At 42.8% G+C, this 19,087-nt stretch overlaps 1 long non-coding RNA gene across 1 annotated transcript; it reads left to right on the forward strand.

The window, feature by feature from the left end:
* Window positions 1-1,358: 1,358 nt before the first annotated feature.
* Window positions 1,359-18,549, forward strand: LOC120856451. Its single transcript, XR_005719433.1, has 3 exons — window positions 1,359-1,556; window positions 7,289-7,293; window positions 18,538-18,549. It is a non-coding gene; the product is annotated as an uncharacterized LOC120856451 (long non-coding RNA).
* Window positions 18,550-19,087: the final 538 nt, after the last annotated feature.

Raw genomic sequence — 19,087 nt, forward strand, 5'->3', positions numbered from 1 at the left:
TACATGGACCCTGGCGACCCTGATCATGACTATGGTAAGAGAGTCTCAGGATTGAAGACAAGAAGCAACAGATCTGTGTTTTAGAATGGGCCCCCTGGAAGGGCGTGAAAGATGCAAGTCCGAAAGCTGCTGAGCCGAGCGCAAGGAAGAACCGGCTAAGCTTGTGGGCACAGGGTGAAGCCGCTCTCTCTGATAGATTTTCTTCTTCCTCAGGGAAGACTTGCCTGCTCTTAAGGCCTTTCACTAAGTGAGCCAGGCTCACCCAGATTATCTGGGGTAATCTTTTTGCTGTTGTTGTTCAGTCACTAAGTCGTGTCTGAGTCTTCATGACCCCTGGACCGCAGCACGCCAGGCTTCCCTTTCCTTCACGTCCCAGAGCTTGCTCAAACTCATGTCCGTTGAGTTGATGATGCCACCCAACCATCTCATCTTCTGTCGCCCCCTTCTCCTCCTGCCCTCAATCTTTCCCAGCATCAGGATCTTTTCAAATGAGTCAGCTCTTCACATCAGGTGGCCAGAGTACTGAAGTTTCAGCTTCAGCACCAGTCCTTCCAGTGAATATTCAAGGTTGATCTCTTACTTCTAGTCAACTGATTATGGACTTGAGTGACATCTATGAAATATCTTCACAGCAATACCTTGGGTGTTTGATGGAATAACTGGAGACTGTAGTCTAGTTAAATTGACATGTAAAATTGGCCATCCCAAAGGGCTTCTTCTATTTGCTTGTTCCAGAGACTCTGATGTTTCAGAAGACTTGCTGGAGAACAGAGCTTGCAGAAGCCTTTGGCTTTGCCTTGTTTCTGGCCACAATATGTAACAAGCTCCAGACTGGCTTTTTATCAACTGCCACCTGAGGTAAGGAAGAGCCCAACTGAGGAAGCACAGGTGGCTGCTTCAAATCTTCCCAGAAGTTTCAATAGAAGGATTTATGTAGCCTCCAGGCAGAAGCCCCAAAGAACTGAGCTCTGCGGTGCCTCCGGTGTAACATGGGGATCTTAATACTTACTTCAGAGGGTGTTTTTGAGGATTAAATGAGCTGGCAATGACCTGTAAGCTGTAATGCTCTGTACAGATGTATCGGAGTTTTTTTTTTTTCTCATAAAGATTATGAATCAGTTTTTAAGCACCAGCCTCCAGTTCTAAATGTCTTCACTGACAAGACTGGTGCTCCTCACATATCACCAGTCATCTGTAGTTGTGTTAAGATGACAGATTCTACTAAAAAGAAATGATACAGATGAACGTATTTACAAAACAGAAACAGACTCACTGACTTAGAGAAGGAACTTATGGTTGCCAGGTGGGAAGGAAGGGGGAAGGAACAGTTAGGGAGTTTAGGATCAACATGTATACACTGCTGTATTTAAAATGGATAACCCACAAGGACCTACTGTATAACACAGAGAACTCTGCTCAATGTTATACTGCAGGCTGGATGGGACGGGGATTTGGTGGAGAATGGGTACGTGCATATTTACGGCTGAGTCCCTTCACGATCCACCTGAAACCATCGCAACATTGTTGATCGGCTATACTCCAATATAAAATAAAAAGTTCAAGCAACATGATAACAGATCTCAACTTTGAAAGGGATAACACAGCATTGTAGAAAGATAGGTGAAACTAAGAAATGTGGGAGAAGTGACATTGATGTGAATTGTTTTCTACATAATTTTGGAAAACACCTACTAATCTTCTCACATCTAAATGAAATGTCACCTCCTGGGTGAGGGCTGCTCTGATCTCCCCGGGCCTGATTTTGTGTTTCATCCGAGGATGACCACTGATGAGTGATGTTCAAACTCGTGCGTTTGCTGCCTGCCTTGGCCTCCCTTCACCTACCCTTCCCCACCAGCCTTCAGGCTCATCAGACATCAAATACCTGCTTGTCTGGAGCCCCACACCCTCCAGTGCAGGGGTTTGGGAACCTGTTCCCACCATGCCTCCTGTCTGTTGTCCCCGAGGAACCGAGCTCCTGATATCCAGGACAGCATCAAGCTGCGCCTCCATCCCCACTATGCGTGGCCTTCCTTGCTGTAGGCTCTGTGCTGAATGCTTGGCATAGATTATTTCGGTTAATTTTTAATACAATCCTAATAGCAACTGATGTGCTATTTACCTATGACCTTTTATTTTTCAGGCACTTTCTAAAAAATTTGACATATATTAATTTATGCTATCCTTATAATAAGTCTAAGAAGAGGCACTAGTATTATCACCACGCTATAGATGGTAATATTGAGTTTAAAGGACTTGTCAAAAGTCATACAAATTGGTGAGTCACGGTTAAGTTCATCTGACTCCACAGCTGGTGCCCTTTACCACTACCCTGTATTAACTCCATGAAAACAGCCTACAAGTTCCTGTTTCTCTTTCTATTTTTTGCCACCTCCATTTCCCCAAACACACACACACACACACACAATACCAGACACACATTCAGATCCCTGTGTGTGTGCATGCTAAGTTACTTCGGTCGTGTCCGACTCTTTGCAGCCCCATGGCTTGTAGCCCTCCAGGCCCTTCCAGGCTCCTCTGTCCCTGGGATTCTCCAGGCAAGAATACTGGAGTGGGTTGCCATGCCCTCCTCCAGGGGATCTTCCTGAGCCAGAGACTGAACCCGAGTCTTAAGTCTCCTGCATTGGCAGGTGAGTTCCTGACCTCTAGCGCCACCTTGGAAGCCCCTTCAGATCCCTAATATATAGTTATTACTGTTAGTTTGGAGTTTGTGGTAACTCAAAGTTTGCAACTGGGCTCTGGAGCCTCTCAACTAACCTGGCAACCTCCTTCTCCTCTGCTGCCATCCTACCCGCCTCCCCACCCCATCAGAGCCCCCAGGAACCACAGAATCCCAGTGACTCCCACAGCCAAGTCCACAGGCCCTGCAACAATCGATCCAGGCTTCTTTCACTCCTTTATTCTACTGCACGGTCTTTATCTGATTGTGTCTCTGTCTCTTCCTGGGTCTGTGAACTCCTCTAGGGCAGAGATTGCATCTTATACAACTTCCCCTCCTCAGATCCTGATTCAAAGGAAGTAACGAAAAAGTGAAGAGATCTGTCGCCTTTGTTGGAAAACCCCTTCTTTGGATCAGGGTGGAAATAGAATTAGAGGAGGGCTGGATGAGCCCCCATATGGACTGAACAGAGAGCGGCAGTTGAGTTTCCACTGAAAGCCAGAGGTACTTAAGGGACTGAAGAGTCATATTTGGACTCTGGCTTTGCCCGGAGCCAGGGGAGTGATGAAATGGTTCTGCCTGGCCCACCCCCTGCTTCTGTCCAAGCGTTACTGTCCAGATTTCGCTGCCATTTGCATTTATTGAAATTGACTGGTCTTTCCAAGGAAAGAATGACAAAAATACAAACAGCACCACCTGAAATAAGTTGGAGGAAGAAAGCGAGGGAAGGAGAATGAAAGGGAGGAGGGAGAGGGGCAAGAGGAAAGGCAGAAGGTAGGGAAGCAGCTCACCAGGGAAGAGACAATATTTCTGGGCTGAATGTTCCTGGTGCAGCCCTTCAAACCAACAATCACAGGAGAGTGGGTTCTAATCTTATCTCCACCATCTGCTTCCAGAGTCTCAGTTTTGCCTTCTGTAAAATGGGCAGCAGCAAACTCTTCCCCAACCCTCTCTCTGCACTTCCCCATGAAGGACTTAGGTATAATTGCAAGAATGTGATGATTCCACAAGACCTCCTTCCCTTCCCAAGAATGTCATGGCTCTTGTCAAGTTGCCAGATTGAAGACCTTTGCACTTCCAGTGGGCTGTGGAAGGCAGATCAGCCTCACGCTGCTCTTGGTTTGGGAGGTAATTGGAGCAGAGCTCTCTTGACCCCATCTCCTCAGAGGCTGCATGGAAGGGTGAAGGCCTCTTGGCAAGAATAGCAGCTTTGAAAGAAAGCAGGGCTTGAGGGGAAACCCCAGAGCATTTTGGTCTCTTAAAAATTATTGTGGAGCCTAAAGAACCTTTATTTACGTGAGTTAGATTTATTGATATTGACTATGTCAGAAATTCAAAGTGAGAACATTTTAAGACACTGGAAGACACAAGCATACCCTCCATCAATCCTCAGAAGGGTGACATCATCAGACATTATGTAGACGCTGGAGAACTTCTCTGTACACTGCAGACGGAGTGTCGGGGGAAGGCAAATGACATCCTAGTGTGGTTATACCCTGAAAGGATTTCAGAAATCCCACGGGTCCCTAGACCACACTTGCAAAACCTCTGAACGAGGGACATAGAATGTAGTTCACAATGGAATTCCTGAAGTAACTCCTCAGGCCCTCAGACAAGGCCTTGAACGATGCAATCACACCAGTGACCCAGTTTCTTGAGACAGGTGTATCAGTTGGTGTGCAGACAAGTCAGAATGGTTCACCTGACCCGAGGAGCAAAACCAGAGGAACCTAGAAAGAAGCATGGTCGAGAACTTGCAGAAATTACAGGAAGGGCCCTGAGTCCATATATAAGCTGTGAAATCTGAAGGTTTGGACCCACTTTGTGTAAATCTGCCAGAAGCAGAAAGGCCCCGCATATCATCTGGGTTCAAGAATTTAACTTCACTCAAAGACCCTGAATCCTAAGGCGGCACCTGTGTCCCCTGCTGTGAGGTCACAGTCTGCCCTCAATTGTCCACCCCCTCCACTTTCCCAGTGCTCCAGGAGACAGGAAGTTGCTGCAACCAAAATGAAATATCCAATTTTTTTTTAAACCCAAGGAATTGCTGTAATTTGCAAGAAGACAGAATGCAATGAGCATACAGTTGTCAGGGCAAGAGAAGATTTTGTGAGCCCTGTGTTGCTTCAGTTTTAATACTGGGCTGATTCGTGCAGTTCCATTGGCTTTCTGTCCCATCAAGGGCCAAACAAGTACAATAAACAGTAAGTCAGTGGAGAGCATTTGTGAGCAGCATGGCCTGGCCCTTGAGCATCTGTGTCCAGCGAGGGAGAGAGAAGAATTGAATGTCTGCATGCCTTTTTCCTCAGAACAGGGTAACTGAGTGTCCCATCCCAGGATCCCTTAGTCCCCTGGCCTAGAAGCACTTGATGAAAGCTCTGTTTTCACGGGTCACAGTGCTTTGTGACAGAAGCAAGACAATCAGGACAGATGGCAAATAATAACGGTGTTGGCTTTGTCGTCTAGTGGAAGTCCTGGAGGGAGAAGGGAGATTACAGTTCCGTGGAGGTTCCAGGATGGCCTTTAAAGTGTTTCTGCTGGCACTGCTGTTCTCGGTGACGTGACACTTTTCTGCCCCTGCCCAGCCTTGGGGTTGCCACTAGGGGCTGCCCCTAAACCCACTGCTTCTCTGGTTCCTGCTGCAGCCTCTTCCCAGGGGCTCTGCAGATCCTTGGGTCAGGCCACATTCTCTGGCAGGGGCTGAAGGCAGGGACTGTCTGCCTCCCAGGGCCTCATGTACGTCCACAGTCCTTCTGGAATCCCCCTTCCTGGGCTCCATTAAGAGACATAGAAATGGTGTATTGAGCGAGCAAGACCCATGGATACGACTGAAGTGTAGTTTTATTTTTGCTCCCATTCGCCCTTTAAAATTTATTCAGTGAGGGCCATTCCTCCCTTGCCTGAGGATGAAATCTCTGTCTCAGGCAGGCCCCATAATTTTCTCGTGGCTTTTCGGTAATAAAAAGATCTCTGGTCACTTTATACTACAAACGCAGTCTCAGTGCAGTAATTAACATGGTCTAGTCCTAGATAATAAAAATTCTCTGAACTGGTTTCACTGTCAGCTTCCTCTCCCTCCACGTCACAACTTGTCCCGAGAAAGAGGCCCTCTACCTCTGGAGAAGGGGTGGGGTCTTTGTCCAGTGTCTGACCCAGAATTCTCCTCCTCTTCCACCTGAACTGGAAATTTCTGAGGTTTCCAATCCCTTTGGCTCAAGGGGGTGGTGGGATTGAGGGGAGGGAATGGTTTTTCAGGGTAAGGGGAGTTGCCCCGCCTCATGTAGAACCCCTAGCCTCTGGTTTTGTGACCATATAGCATCAGCTCATTGGGGCCCCTTTGCTTGGGTCTAGATGGTCCCTTGGCAGTATCTGGACAGCTCCAGGCCAGCACGCTCTGCTTGAGGAATGGGGCATGGACATTTGGGGAAGTCAACCTACTTCTGAATATTCATTGGAAGGACTGATGCTGAAGCTCCAATACTTTGGTCACCTGACACGAAGAGCCGACTCATTGGAAAAGACCCTGATGCTGGGAATGATTGAGGGTGGGAAGAGAAGGGGGTGACAGAGAATGAGATCGTTGGATGGCATCACCGACTCACTGAACATGAGTCTGTGCAGACTCAGGGAGATAGTAAAGGACAGGGAAGCCTAGCATGCTGCAGTCCCTGGCATTGCAAAGAGTTGGACATGACTTAGTGGCTGAACAACAACCCTACCTCTCTCCTTAGTCATGTGTCTTGGTGTCTTGACTTCATTCCAGCTCCACAGTAGATCCTCTGGGCTTCACTTTATCAGCCTCTTCTGTCCTTTTCACCACAGGGACTGGCTCAGCTACAGACACATAAACAATCAGAGCAGGGAGGGGAGAGGAGACACACACTTCTTATTCTGCTCTGGGAGATGTGGTCTCTGTTCTGTGATAATGGCCAGAGAGACCACCTTTCTCCATCTGTACAGTGGGGTGTGAGGCTGAAAGGGCTGGAGCTGGGACAGCCATTTTGCTACCATAAGGTGATGGTGTAGGTCTGCTGGGGACCATAACGTGAGCCATGAGGATGAAGCTGAGACTAGAGAAAGTATGTGCCTTGATCATGAGAGACCAGGTCTGGTGATATCATTTGAGTCACAAGGTCAGCTTTCTCTAAAGCAGTCGTTCTCAATGAGGAGGTGAGGGTGGCAATCCCCACCCCACCCAGGGGATATTTGGCTGTGTCTGGAGGCATTTTTGGTTGTCACAGTTTGGAATTTACTACTAGCATCTGGGGTAGAGGCCAGGGGTGCTGATAAACATCCTACAGGGCACAGGACAGCCCCTTCACAACAAAGAATTACTCGGCTCAAAAGTTCAGTAGTGCTTGTAGATAATCAGCTGAAAAACCCAACTATATCTGAACTTTTCAATTACTTGAGCCTATGTATTTCTTTTATTTTTTTGAATCAGTTTGAGCTGGGTTTCTTGTGATTTGAGATGGAAAGAATCTTGACTGATAGTTTTCAAAAACAGTGCCACCCCTTCTTTCCTCTCCCAAGCCCTCCCAGGCTAGCAGATTTCCTCTTCAGTATGTTGACAAACCTACTCTTCTGCCTCCTTTTAGTGCTTTTTAGAAATAGTGTCCTGCCCATTCCTGCACCCCTGTCAAGAATCCCTTCTCAAGTGTTAAAGGTACTTGGATGAAATTGTTTATGATTTTGCTTAAAAATTTCAAGATCACTTACAATTTTTATTATGAAATACTTCAGACCTACAAAATGAGTGATCTAATGAGCATCTTCATGTACATTCCACTTAATAAATAGGTCTCTTCCCCAAACAGAATCTTCCTCTCTTCCCCAAGAGAAACTAGTACCCTCAACTTACCTTCTTATGCATTGTTTTTCATAGTGTCACCCATATATATATTCCTAAGTAATATGTTGGCAAAGTAATGTCTCTGCTTTTCAATATGCAATCTAGGTTGGTCATAACTTTTCTTCCAAGGAGTAAGCATCTTTTAATTTCATGGCTGCAGTCACCATCTGCAGTGATTTTGGAGCCCCCCAAAATAAAGTCTGACACTGTTTCCCCATCTATTTCCCATGAAGTGATGGGACCAGATGCCATGATCTTCATTTTCTGAATGTTGAGCTTTAAGCCAACTTTTTCACTCTCCACTTTCACCCTCATCAAGAGGCTTTTTAGTTCCTCTTCACTTTCTGCCATAAGGGTGGTGTCATCTGCATATCTGAGGTTATTGATATTTCTCCCGGCAATCTTGATTCCAGTTTGTGCTTAGGAAGGATGCTAAAGCTGAAACTCCAGTACTCTGGCTACCTCATGTGAAGAGTTGGCTCATTGGAAAAGACTCTGATGCTGGGAGGGATTGAGGGAAGGAGGAGAAGGGGACGACCGAGGATGAGATGGCTGGATGGCATCATGGACTCGATGGACGTGAGTCTGAGTGAACTCCGGGAGTTGGTGATGGACAGGGAGGCCTGGCGTGCTGCGATTCATGGGGTCACAAAGAGTCAGACACGACTGAGCGACTGAGCTGAACTGAAGTAATATGTAATTTCTTGCATTTTATGTGTACGTGCAGATGATATTGTATGTTTTCTCTCGTGACTTGCTTTCTCTGTTGTGTGTCCCAGAACCCTCCAGGCTCTTTTAGGTAGCTTTGGCTCTCTCAGCTCCATGTGGTGTTCCATTGTGGGAATTTCTAAGTTCATTTTCATGGAGAAACACACTGTAATTTTTCACAAGTAGAAAGAACGCTCCTCTGAAGATCAATGAGCCAGTGTCCCAGAGCACAAAACTTCTGGTGGATTCCCCTAGGAGTGCGGAATGGAGTTTTAGGGTGTGTACACCCTCAATTCTGCCAGCTGTTGGTCTCAAAGCTGGATTTTACCTATGCTGAGTACATCATATAAATGTGTTGGAGGACACAAATATTGTTCTTGGCATTCATCCACCTTGATTGCTCCTGAGATTCATGGATTTTTTTGTGTATAAAGACTAGATAAATAAGTGTGGTAGAAAGATTAATGGCCCCTCTAAGACATCCACTTCCTAATTTGTGGAACCTGTGAATATGTTACCTTACTCGACAAAAGGGACTTTGCAGATGTGATTAATGATTCTGAGATGCAAGCATTATCTGGAATTACCTGGGTGGGCCTAATGTAATCACAAAGGTCCTTATAAGAGAGAGGCAGGAGGGCCAGAGTCAGAGAAGGCAGATGGAGTGAGGTGAGGGAGGGGCTATTAGCTAGGGAATGCAGGAGGCCTGTAAAAGTTGAAGAAGGCAAAGAAACCTTCTTCCTTAGAGCTTTCAGAGGGAACAGAGCCCTGCTGTTTTAGACTTCTGATCTTCAGAACTGTAAGATAATAATAATGTTGTTTTAAGTCGTCAAGTTCATGTTAATTTGTTATAGCAGCAATAGGAACTAACAAACAAAACCAAATTAGAAAAAATTGAGAGGGCAAAGCTCCAGTGACCCCACATACTTGAGACAGTGCCTGATTTATAGTAGATATTTTTAAAAAATTTGATTTTTTAATTTAATTTTTAATTGGGCTGTAGTTGCTTTACAATGTTATGTTAGTTTCTGCTGTACAGTGAAATGAATATGTTATATGCATACATACATGCCCTCTTCTTCAGATTTCCTTCAAATGTAGGTCACTACAGAGCAGTAAGTAGAGTTCTCTGTGCTATAGAGCAGGTTTTCATTAGTTAGCTATTGTGTGTGTGTGTGTCTGTGTGTGTGGTGGGGGGTGGCTTTGGACTTCCCAGGTGGCCCTAGTGGTAAAGAACCCACCTGTCAATGCAAGAGACATAAGAGGTCTGGGTTCGATCCCTGGGTCGGGAAGATCCCCTGGAGGAGGGCATGGCAATCCACTCCAGTATTGTTGCCTGGAGAATCCCTATGGACAGAGGGGCCTGGCGGGCTACAGTCCACAGGGTCGCAAAGAGTCAGACACGACTGAAGTGACTAAGTATGCATGCGCAGGGCTTCCCTGGTGGCTCAGTGGTAAAGAATCCACCTGCGAATGCAGGAGATGCGGGTTCAATGCCTGGGTCAGGATGATCCTCTGGAGAAGGAAATGGCAACCCATTCCAGTATCCTTGACTGGGAAATCTTAAGGACAGAGAAGACTGGCGGGCATAGGGTTGCAAAAAAGAGCCTGACATGACTTAACTAAACAAACAAGTGTACACATGTCAATCCCAGTTTCCCAGTTCATCCCACCGTCCCTTTCCTCTCTTAGAGTCCACACGCTTAGACATTTAACAAATGTCTTTCCTTTACTCTTCCCCGTCTCACCATTTTCAGTCTATCCCCTGCTGACCCCTCGGTTTTTTCTTTAGGTTCTATCAAAGGAGAAACTTCCTAATATAGGTTCTAATGTGAGAAAGTCTAATAGATCCCTTAGGCTCCCTAACCACAGAAAATAACATTTATAACATGTTAGGCACTGCCTACGGTGCTTTCACATGGTAACTCATTTAAGCTTCCCACCGCAGAGGGAAGTAATAATAATACCTACTTCTTATTATTGAGACCTTATTTTTGGTTCTAGACTCCATTCAAAGAATCGGTGTAACCATATACCCAGGTATGGTTGTCTTCTTTTTTGCTGAGGAGGAAATTGAGAAAGGCTAAATGATTTGTCTTGGACCAACGGTTTCTATTCCAGAACCATGTGATCTGAAAAAAAAAAAAAAATCTCTGCTCCTTTTATGACAACTTCCTGAGAACATGGCCCCAAAGTGTTTCCTTTCATAGCACTCATCTCTTCCTTCTCCTCACTCCAGTCAATGCCACGTGTCCCCATGAATCCCATCCCCTCATGTCCAAGAGACACCTGTGTTCTGTTTATCTGTTATCATTGCTGAAAGAGGAACATGCACGTGGTGTTATTAATGCATATTGATAGGATATCCCCAGGCAAACACAATTGTGCCTGAAGAAGATGGAAGACCTCTTCCCCAATTCCATCTGCTGCTGCTGACTTTCTGGCATGCTTCCTCTCCTATGAGGGGGCAACTCTCAGAGGGTCCCTATAAGCAAATTCTGAGGGCTTGCAATCAGCATGTTCCTAAATACTTGTGTCTGGTGTATATGTGTGGTGTGAGCATGTTTGTGTGTGCACATATGTGAGTGCTTGATTCCTTTGTAAGCCCACATCTGGTGGCTGAGTTTGACCTAAAGTATCAAGCATGGAGCTCTCTGAAGGTCTTTGGTCTATTGATGAAGCTGAGGGATAGAAGTAGGGCTGTGTATGAATGAAGAGACTTTAGTGGGTATTAAACTTTCCTGGCAATGGCAGCTTTGAGGGCCAGGAAAATATCCCATTCCTGATCAGGAAGGAAGTGATCTTAAATGGCAACTTAGGTTCCCCCAAAGATGTGGATTATTAGCTGTATCCCCTAAATCTGTTGTCCTCTCCCTGAAAACTTCATTGCCCCTCACCCAAATTCATTCACTCCTTCCTGAACACAAATGCACTCAGAGACTAGCTTCCCAACCTCTTCTACAGGTAGGTATGACCACATGGCCAAGTATAGGGCAGTGGAATGTGAGCAGAAGTGACATGTGTAGCTCCTGGGTCATCTCCAGCCGAAGGCAAGCTGCCTTTCCTGGCTGTGGCTCTGTATTTCCCCTCCAGAAACCTGGAATGCTGGTGTTCCAGGGAACCTGGCTTCAACAGTACAAATCAGGGGAACATCCAAGGAAATAGGAGAGCAACAAGATGGAAAGGGCATGAGCTGCTGACTGACTTCATGGAGCAGAGCTGTCCATTAGGCTAGACTGTCTGGACTGTTATGAGAGTGGGAAATAAGTTTCTTCATTACTTAAGCCACTCTGTCTCCAGGTGTTTTTACTGAGGAAGTTGCATAGTTTTACCTTAATTAATACAGATATGCTCACAACAAGAGAGTGATTACTCAGTTTTATGCTTGCAAAAGGATTAATGTTATTGCAGAGAATGACTCTTGATTTTTAACTGCATGGATTACAAACTGGATTTTTCTTCCATCTCTGTTTCACTCTTGATTATAGATTGAAATTGCATCTTAAGTTGGGGGTAATTTCTTAGGTTAAGGTATAAGGTAAAAATGGTTAATATTCAGAACACATTTTAATACTCTCAATAAGTCCAATGCAGTAGTGTTTTCTTTCAGCATTGAACACTGACTGCATCTCTGGTTGAACTCCTGGTGAGAACTGATATTTAATAACTTTATTTTGAAAAGCATGTTTTGATATATGCTTAATTTTTCCTCTCCCACTCCAACGTTTTGTTTCTGGTAACTTGTGGATAGAACTGAATTCACCCAAGTTTAACGTGTGTATGAAGCAATTTAGTATAAACCGTGATGGCCAATAGTGTGGCTGCCAGGAAGGAAGTGAATTTTGAACGCTGGGGGCCAGAGAACTCCCACTCCATCTGGTCTGCTTCCGGTGCAGTCTTGCCTTGGGTTAGGGAGCTGGACACAGAGCTTTAATGAGATTGCTTTGAGCAAAGACAGACAACCCCCAGAGTAACAGAGGAAGCAATTGCTTGCATTGGTAACTTTTTCCATCTCTCTCCACCCTCTCCAACATCTACACTTGAAATTCCACAATTAAACATCTCCTTATGCTGACTTATTGCTTTAATAGATGCTTCAACACAAATCCTTATAGTATTTTTCAGTTTCATCATGTACATACCATTTTTGCAATTCCAGAGTATTTATTAAATATTCACTGTGGGCAATTGGCAAAGAAAAAATATTACCATATCCCCATCACTTTGCCCCAACTCCTATCTTCATTTTAGTGCAATCCCTTTTAGTCTTGGCCCAAATGGATACATTTTCCCTTATTTTTAACTATATCAAGTATACTATTTGATATCTGGCCTTTTAATTTAAAATTTATTTTCAAAATCTTTCTATATAGTTATATCTTTGTAATCATAATTTTAAGAGATTCACAAAAGCCTATTGAGTTTATAAACTATATTTTACTTCACAGCTGTCACAACCCATAATGGAAAGAATATCCACTTCTCAGAGTTGTTAGGAGAATTACGTGTACATGGGGTGCTTAGCCCAGTGTCTAGCATATCACAGGACTGGTGGAGAGCATTATTTTTGGATTCAGACTTCTTGCCTTGGAATCCCATTTTAGCTATTTAACCCTTGAGAAGTTACACCCTCTGTGCTACATATAAAATGGGGATGATAGTAATCTTAGCTCATAGGTTTGTCATGAGAATTAAATAAGTACTACATGTGTTAGTGGTCTTTGTTTTATTATCATCTTAATTCTTCTGCAATACACTTTATCTTGACCAAAATCTGAGAATAAATCTTTTCATGTAATTCAATTTCACATCTTATTGCTTTATCTAAAACTCCCACAACAATGACAAGTGATTAAAAGAGTATCTGGCATAGTTGTTCTGTTGCTTATTTTAAAGTTGTGTTTTTAGACTTACCATTGAATGTTCAGTTGGGTTTTATATACAATGAATATTAATTTTATATAAAAGTGTATGTTTTTGTCCTTTTCTTTAATGTTTTTAACATCAAATGTTTTGTACACCAATTGTATACACCAACTGTATCACCCATTGAAATGACTGTGTTGTTTCTTGCTTAACTTCTGAAGTGTTAAGCATTTGTTCTTACTAAGATCTGTTAGGTTAAGCTTCCTTATCTTACCATTTAATTGTTATTCTCTTCCTTTGGGTTTTTATTCTTGTAATTTCCTATCTCTACCTGTAGCCTCCATACACACATTAAAGGGTAGGAAAGTTTAGATGACGTTGCTCTGGGTACTCCTACCAGTGAATGAACAAGGGCCTAGTGATGATTTGAAATCACTCTCCCTAGTTTTAAAACATTGACATGGACAGACTGGCAACAGATGAGTATTTAAAAGAATTTAATGTATTTAAATGTTTACTTACATAATATTTGAAATTAATTATCTGCTGGATCATTGAAAAAGCAAAAGAGTTCCAGAAAAAAAAAAAAAACAAACATCTATTTCTGCTTTATTGACTATGCCAAAGCCTTTGACTGTGTGGATCACAATCAACTGTGGAAAATTCTGAAAGAGATGGGAATACCAGACCACCTGACCTGCCTCTTGAGAAATCTGTAGGTCAGGAAGCAACAGTTAGAACTGGACATGGAACAACAGACTGGTTCCAAATAGGAAAAGGAGCGCATCAAGTCTGTATATTGTCACTCTGCTTATTTAACTTCTATGCAGAGTACATCATGAGAAACGCTGGGTTGGAAGAAACACAAGCTGGAATCAAGATTGCCGGGAGAAATATCAATAACTTCAGATATGCAGATGACACCACCCTTATGGCAGAAAGGGAAGAGGAACTAAAAAGCCTCTTGATGAAAGTAAAAGAGGAGAGTGAAAAAGTTGGCTTAAAGCTCAACATTCAGAAAACGAAGATCATGGCATCTGGTCCCATCACTTCATGGGAAATAGATGGGGAAAGAGTGGAAACAGTGTCAGACTTTATTTTTTTTGGGCTCCAAAATTACTGCAGATAGTAATTGCAGCCATGAAATTAAAAGACGCTTACTCCTTGGAAGGAAAGTTATGATCAACTTAGACAGCATATTAAAAAGCAGAGACATTACTTTGTCAACAAAGTTAAGTCTAAGTCAAGGCTATGGTTTTTCCAGTGGTCATGTATGGATGTGAGAGTTGGACTGTGAAGAAAGCTGAGCGCCAAAGAATTGATGCTTTTGAACTGTGGTGTTGGAGAAGACTCTTGAGAGTCCCTTGGACTGCAAGGAGATCCAACCAGTCCATCCTAAGGAGATCAGTCCTGGGTATTCATTGGAAGGACTGATGCTGAAGCTCAAACTCCAGCACTTTGGCCACCTCATGCAAAGAGTTGACTCATTGGGAAAGACCCTGATGCTGGGAGGGATTGGAGGCAGGAGGAGAAGGGGATGACAAAGGATGAGATGGCTGGATGCATCATGACTCGATGGACATGAGTTTGGGTAAACTCTGGGAGTTGGTGATGGACAGGGAGGCCTGACGTGCTGGGATTCATGGGGTTGCAAAGAGCTGGACACAACTGAGCGACTGAACTGTACTGAAAATTAATTTAGCACTTCAGTAAGGTATAATGTTAAATATTTCACCTATTTTAAATTAAAAGACGCTTACTCCTTGGAAGAAAAGTTATGACCAACCTAGACAGTATATTCAAAAGTAGAGACATTACTTTGCTGACTAAGGTCCATCTAGTCAAGGCTATGGTTTTTCCTGTGGTCATGTATGGATGTGAGAGTTGGACTGTGAAGAAGGCTGAGCGCCAAAGAATTGATGCATTTGAACTGTGGTGTTGGAGAAGACTCTTGAGTGTCCCTTGGACTGTAAGGAGATCCAACCAGTCCATTCTGAAGGAGATCAGCCCTGGGATTTCTTTGGAAGGAATGATGCTAAAGCTGAAACTCCAGTACTTTGGCCACTTCATGCGAAGAGTTGACTCATTGGAAAAGACTCTGATGCTGGGAGGGATTCGGGGCAGGAGGAGAAGGGGATGACAGAGGATGAGATGGCTGGATGGCATCACTGACTCGATGGACGTGAGTCTGAGTGAACTCCAGGAGATGGTGATGGACAGGGAGGCCTGGCGTGCTGCGATTCATGGGGTCGCAAAGAGTAGGACATGACTGAGCAACTGAACTGAACTGAACTGAAACTTAAAAGGATTTTTTGTGTGTGGTTCTGTGCCTGTTACAAGGACGGACTTTTGACAGAATTACCTTGTAGTGTTGGAAATCTGTGTTTAGTCACAAGCAACACTGCATGACTCTCTGAAGAAGTTTCTCCAGGACTCAGGAAATGTATATAATATGGCTTCCCAGGTGGCACTAATGGTAAAGAAACCACCTGCCAATGCAGGAGATATAAGAGATGCAGGTTCAATTTCTGGGTCAGGAAGATCCCCTGGAGAAGGAAATGGCAACCCACTCTAGTATTCTTGCCTAGAGAACCCCATAGACAGAGGAGCATGGCAGGCAGATAAGACTGAAGTAACGGAGCATGCATGCACTAGAAATATGGTTGTTAATTGCATTTACAATATAATATGTGCATAATTAATAAAACAGCAACATTTTCTTAATTAGAGTATAGCTGTTTTATGATGTTGTGATAGTTTCTGCTGTACAACAAGTAAATCAGCTATATATATATATATATATGTATATATGTACGTATATACATATATCCTTTCCCTCTTGGACCTCCTTCCCACCATGCTCCCCCCATTGCACCCATCTAGGTCATCACAGAGCACCAAGCTGGGCTCCCTGCACTGTACTTCAGGGTCCCACTAGCTATCTATTTTACACATGGTAGTTACAAATCTCAATCTCATTCTGCCAATTCATCTTGCCCCTTGCCCTCACCATGTTTACACATTTGTTCTTTACATCTGAGCCTATTCTTTCATTGCAAATAGGTTCATCTGTATCCTTTTTCTAGATTCCACATATAAGCGTTAATATATAATATTTGGTTTTCTCTTTCTGACTTACCTTCACTCTGTATGACAATCTCTAGGTCCATTCACATCTCTACAAATGACCCAATTTTGTCCCTTTTTAAGGCTGAGTATATTAAGGAATATACATATTTTCCATTGCATATATGTACCAGAAAGTGAAAAGGGAAGGTGAATTCAGTCAGTTGTGTCCGACTCTTTGCGACCTCATGGACTGTAGTCCACCATGTTCCTCCATCCATGGGATTTTCCAGGCAAAAATACTGGAGTGGGTTGCCATTTCCTTCTCCAGGAAATCTTCCCAACCCAGGGATTGAACCCAGGTTTCCTGCATGGTAGGCAGACGCTTTACCGTCTGAGCCACCATATATGTACCGGCACTATTTACAGTAACCAGAATATGGAAGCCAAGCTAAATGTTCTTTGACAGATGAATGGATAAAACAATATTAATAACTATTAAGATCTTCTAAATCAGCACATGTTATGCCAAGTATGGTTGATATGAATACATTTCCTCATTTTGATGGAATAAATCATACATGATTATCTGCAGTGTTTTTCTTGTTTGTTCCTTCTTGTTTTCTTTAAACAATGAGAGGGCATTATTTTATAATCAGATAAATGCAATGATATGATACTAAAAAATAAAGAATTAATTTTCTCAGTCTGACTGTTGTACTAGAGAGGTTTTTAGATATAGTGTTTTTATTTTTATTTTCTGCATTTATTATTAGTTGACCTACAGGCAGTTTGGGGAAGGATTTTTTTCATTTATTAGCTTTAAACATGTTTTGACTGTTTTAACTTATATGATTAAAAGAGCATTATTTACCTGATCACCAGATCTGGAGGAAATTGGATCATTAACACTTGTTACCATCAACTCTGCGTCTGCTTTCTTTACTGGTTCTGACTTGGTCTTTCCCTGGCACTGGTAGTATATAAATGGTTGATGTAGATACATTTGTTCATTCATTGTTTTCAGCCATTATTTATGTGGGGTTTACAGCATGCCTGGTAATGGGTGTGAGGATTCAGAAATGGATAAGGCACATAAAACCCATTTTCATGGAGCTTATTCTAATGGGGGAGACAAGCACATAAATCTGAGTATAACATACAAAAAGAAGAGCACCCAGAAAAAATTGCTTAACTGGAATATAACAGAGCTTGGGTTTTCAGGAAGGTACCTTCTTAGCGACCATATTTATAATAAGGTCTGAAAATATAGGGAAATCACCCCAGGCAGCAAGGGCACTGGTGTGAAGGTTCTAATGCAGAATGAGCTCAGACAGTTGAAAAGTAAAGTAAAAATTAAAAATAAATAAATTAATTAATTTAAAAAAATAATAAAAAATAAAATAAATAAATAAATAAATTAATTAATTAATAGGGGAGGAACCAGAATGGAAGTTAAAAAAAAAAAAAAAAGATAAAGGGCAGCTTGGCTCAATGGGCAAGAACAGCGATAAAAGATGAGTCCAGAGAAGTGGACATGAGACAGTTCAGGAAGGTGCAAACCAGTGAAAAAAGCGTGGGTTTTGGCTTATGTTGGATGTGAAACCGCTGGAACATTTTAAGTAAGAAAGTGACATGATCTGTTTTATGTATTAAAAAGAGCTCCCGGGCTTCAGCTCTGGGCAGATGGAGTACGTATACTTTTCCAATTCTTTCCACCAAGTACAACTAAAAACTCTAGACATTACATGTAAAACAAGTCTAAGAAAACTCTAAAATGTGAAGAGGAGTGAGGCTGGCTAAGGAAGGCTCAGGACCTGGGGTATGACACAATGCTGAGTTCATTGTCTTTAATTTTCTAAAGTTTTGGCTCACAGATCCCTGAGTTGCAGCTGAAGAAGACAAGCAACTCATAAACAGCTTCTGACAAAAGACCATGAGAAGGTCATGCTAGCAAGACTTTTAAACAATATCCACTGTATTCTTGTCAAACGCCACAGAAAAAGGGTGGTCCCAACCAGCATATAACAGCAAAGACCTAGTGAGATGTCTAGACTTTTCCACCTTTTTCTGGCTATAACAGGCACTTCCACCCTTCTTGGTCAGGAAGGTATTAGCCAGGTGGAGAGCCAAGATGCCAACCCCTCCTGGCAACAATGAAGAACATATCTCTCAGGTGTTAATAGAGGCCCAGTTTGGAATCTGGACTTTTATCCTTACCTGATGATAGTGAGTTTGCCCCATCCCCCTTCTTCTGGAAGAACAGTTTCAGAAGACACCAGCTTAAACAGAAAATTTAAATAAGATCCATCATGTAAAACCCAGAATGTACAGGTTTCTATAGAAAATTACTTGTCATACCAAGAACCAAGAAAAGCTCAAAGTAAATGAAAAAAGACAGTCAATAGATGATCACACTGACAGAGATTAGAATCATCTGACGAAAATTGTAAAGCAACTATCATTAAAAAATGCTTCAATGTGAAATTATGAACACACTTCAAACAAGTGAAAAACAGAAAATTTCAGCAAAGAGATAGCCGATATATCAAATGGAAACTTTAGAACCATAAAATACAGTAACCAAAACTAAAAACTCATGATGGGCTCAACAGAAAAATGGAAGTGACAGAGGAAAGAATCAGTGACATGAAAGATAAAACACTGGAAATTACCCAGTCTGAACAACAGAGAAAAAGTAAGTTAAAAATGAGTGAGTAGAGCCATAAGGACCTGTGGGATTATAGTATTCATATCAGCAAAGTCCTGGAAGAAGTAGAGCAAGAGGGCAGTACTAAAAAAACACCCAAAGAAACAATGGCTGAAATCTTCCCAAATTTGACAGAAGACATAAACATAAGAAGTCAATCAAATCCCAAACAAGATATATCCAAGACATCAGAGTTAAAGTTCTA

Source organism: Oryx dammah, unplaced genomic scaffold (genome assembly GCF_014754425.2).
Source record: "Oryx dammah isolate SB20612 unplaced genomic scaffold, SCBI_Odam_1.1 HiC_scaffold_28, whole genome shotgun sequence".
Classification (NCBI taxonomy): domain Eukaryota; kingdom Metazoa; phylum Chordata; class Mammalia; order Artiodactyla; family Bovidae; genus Oryx; species Oryx dammah.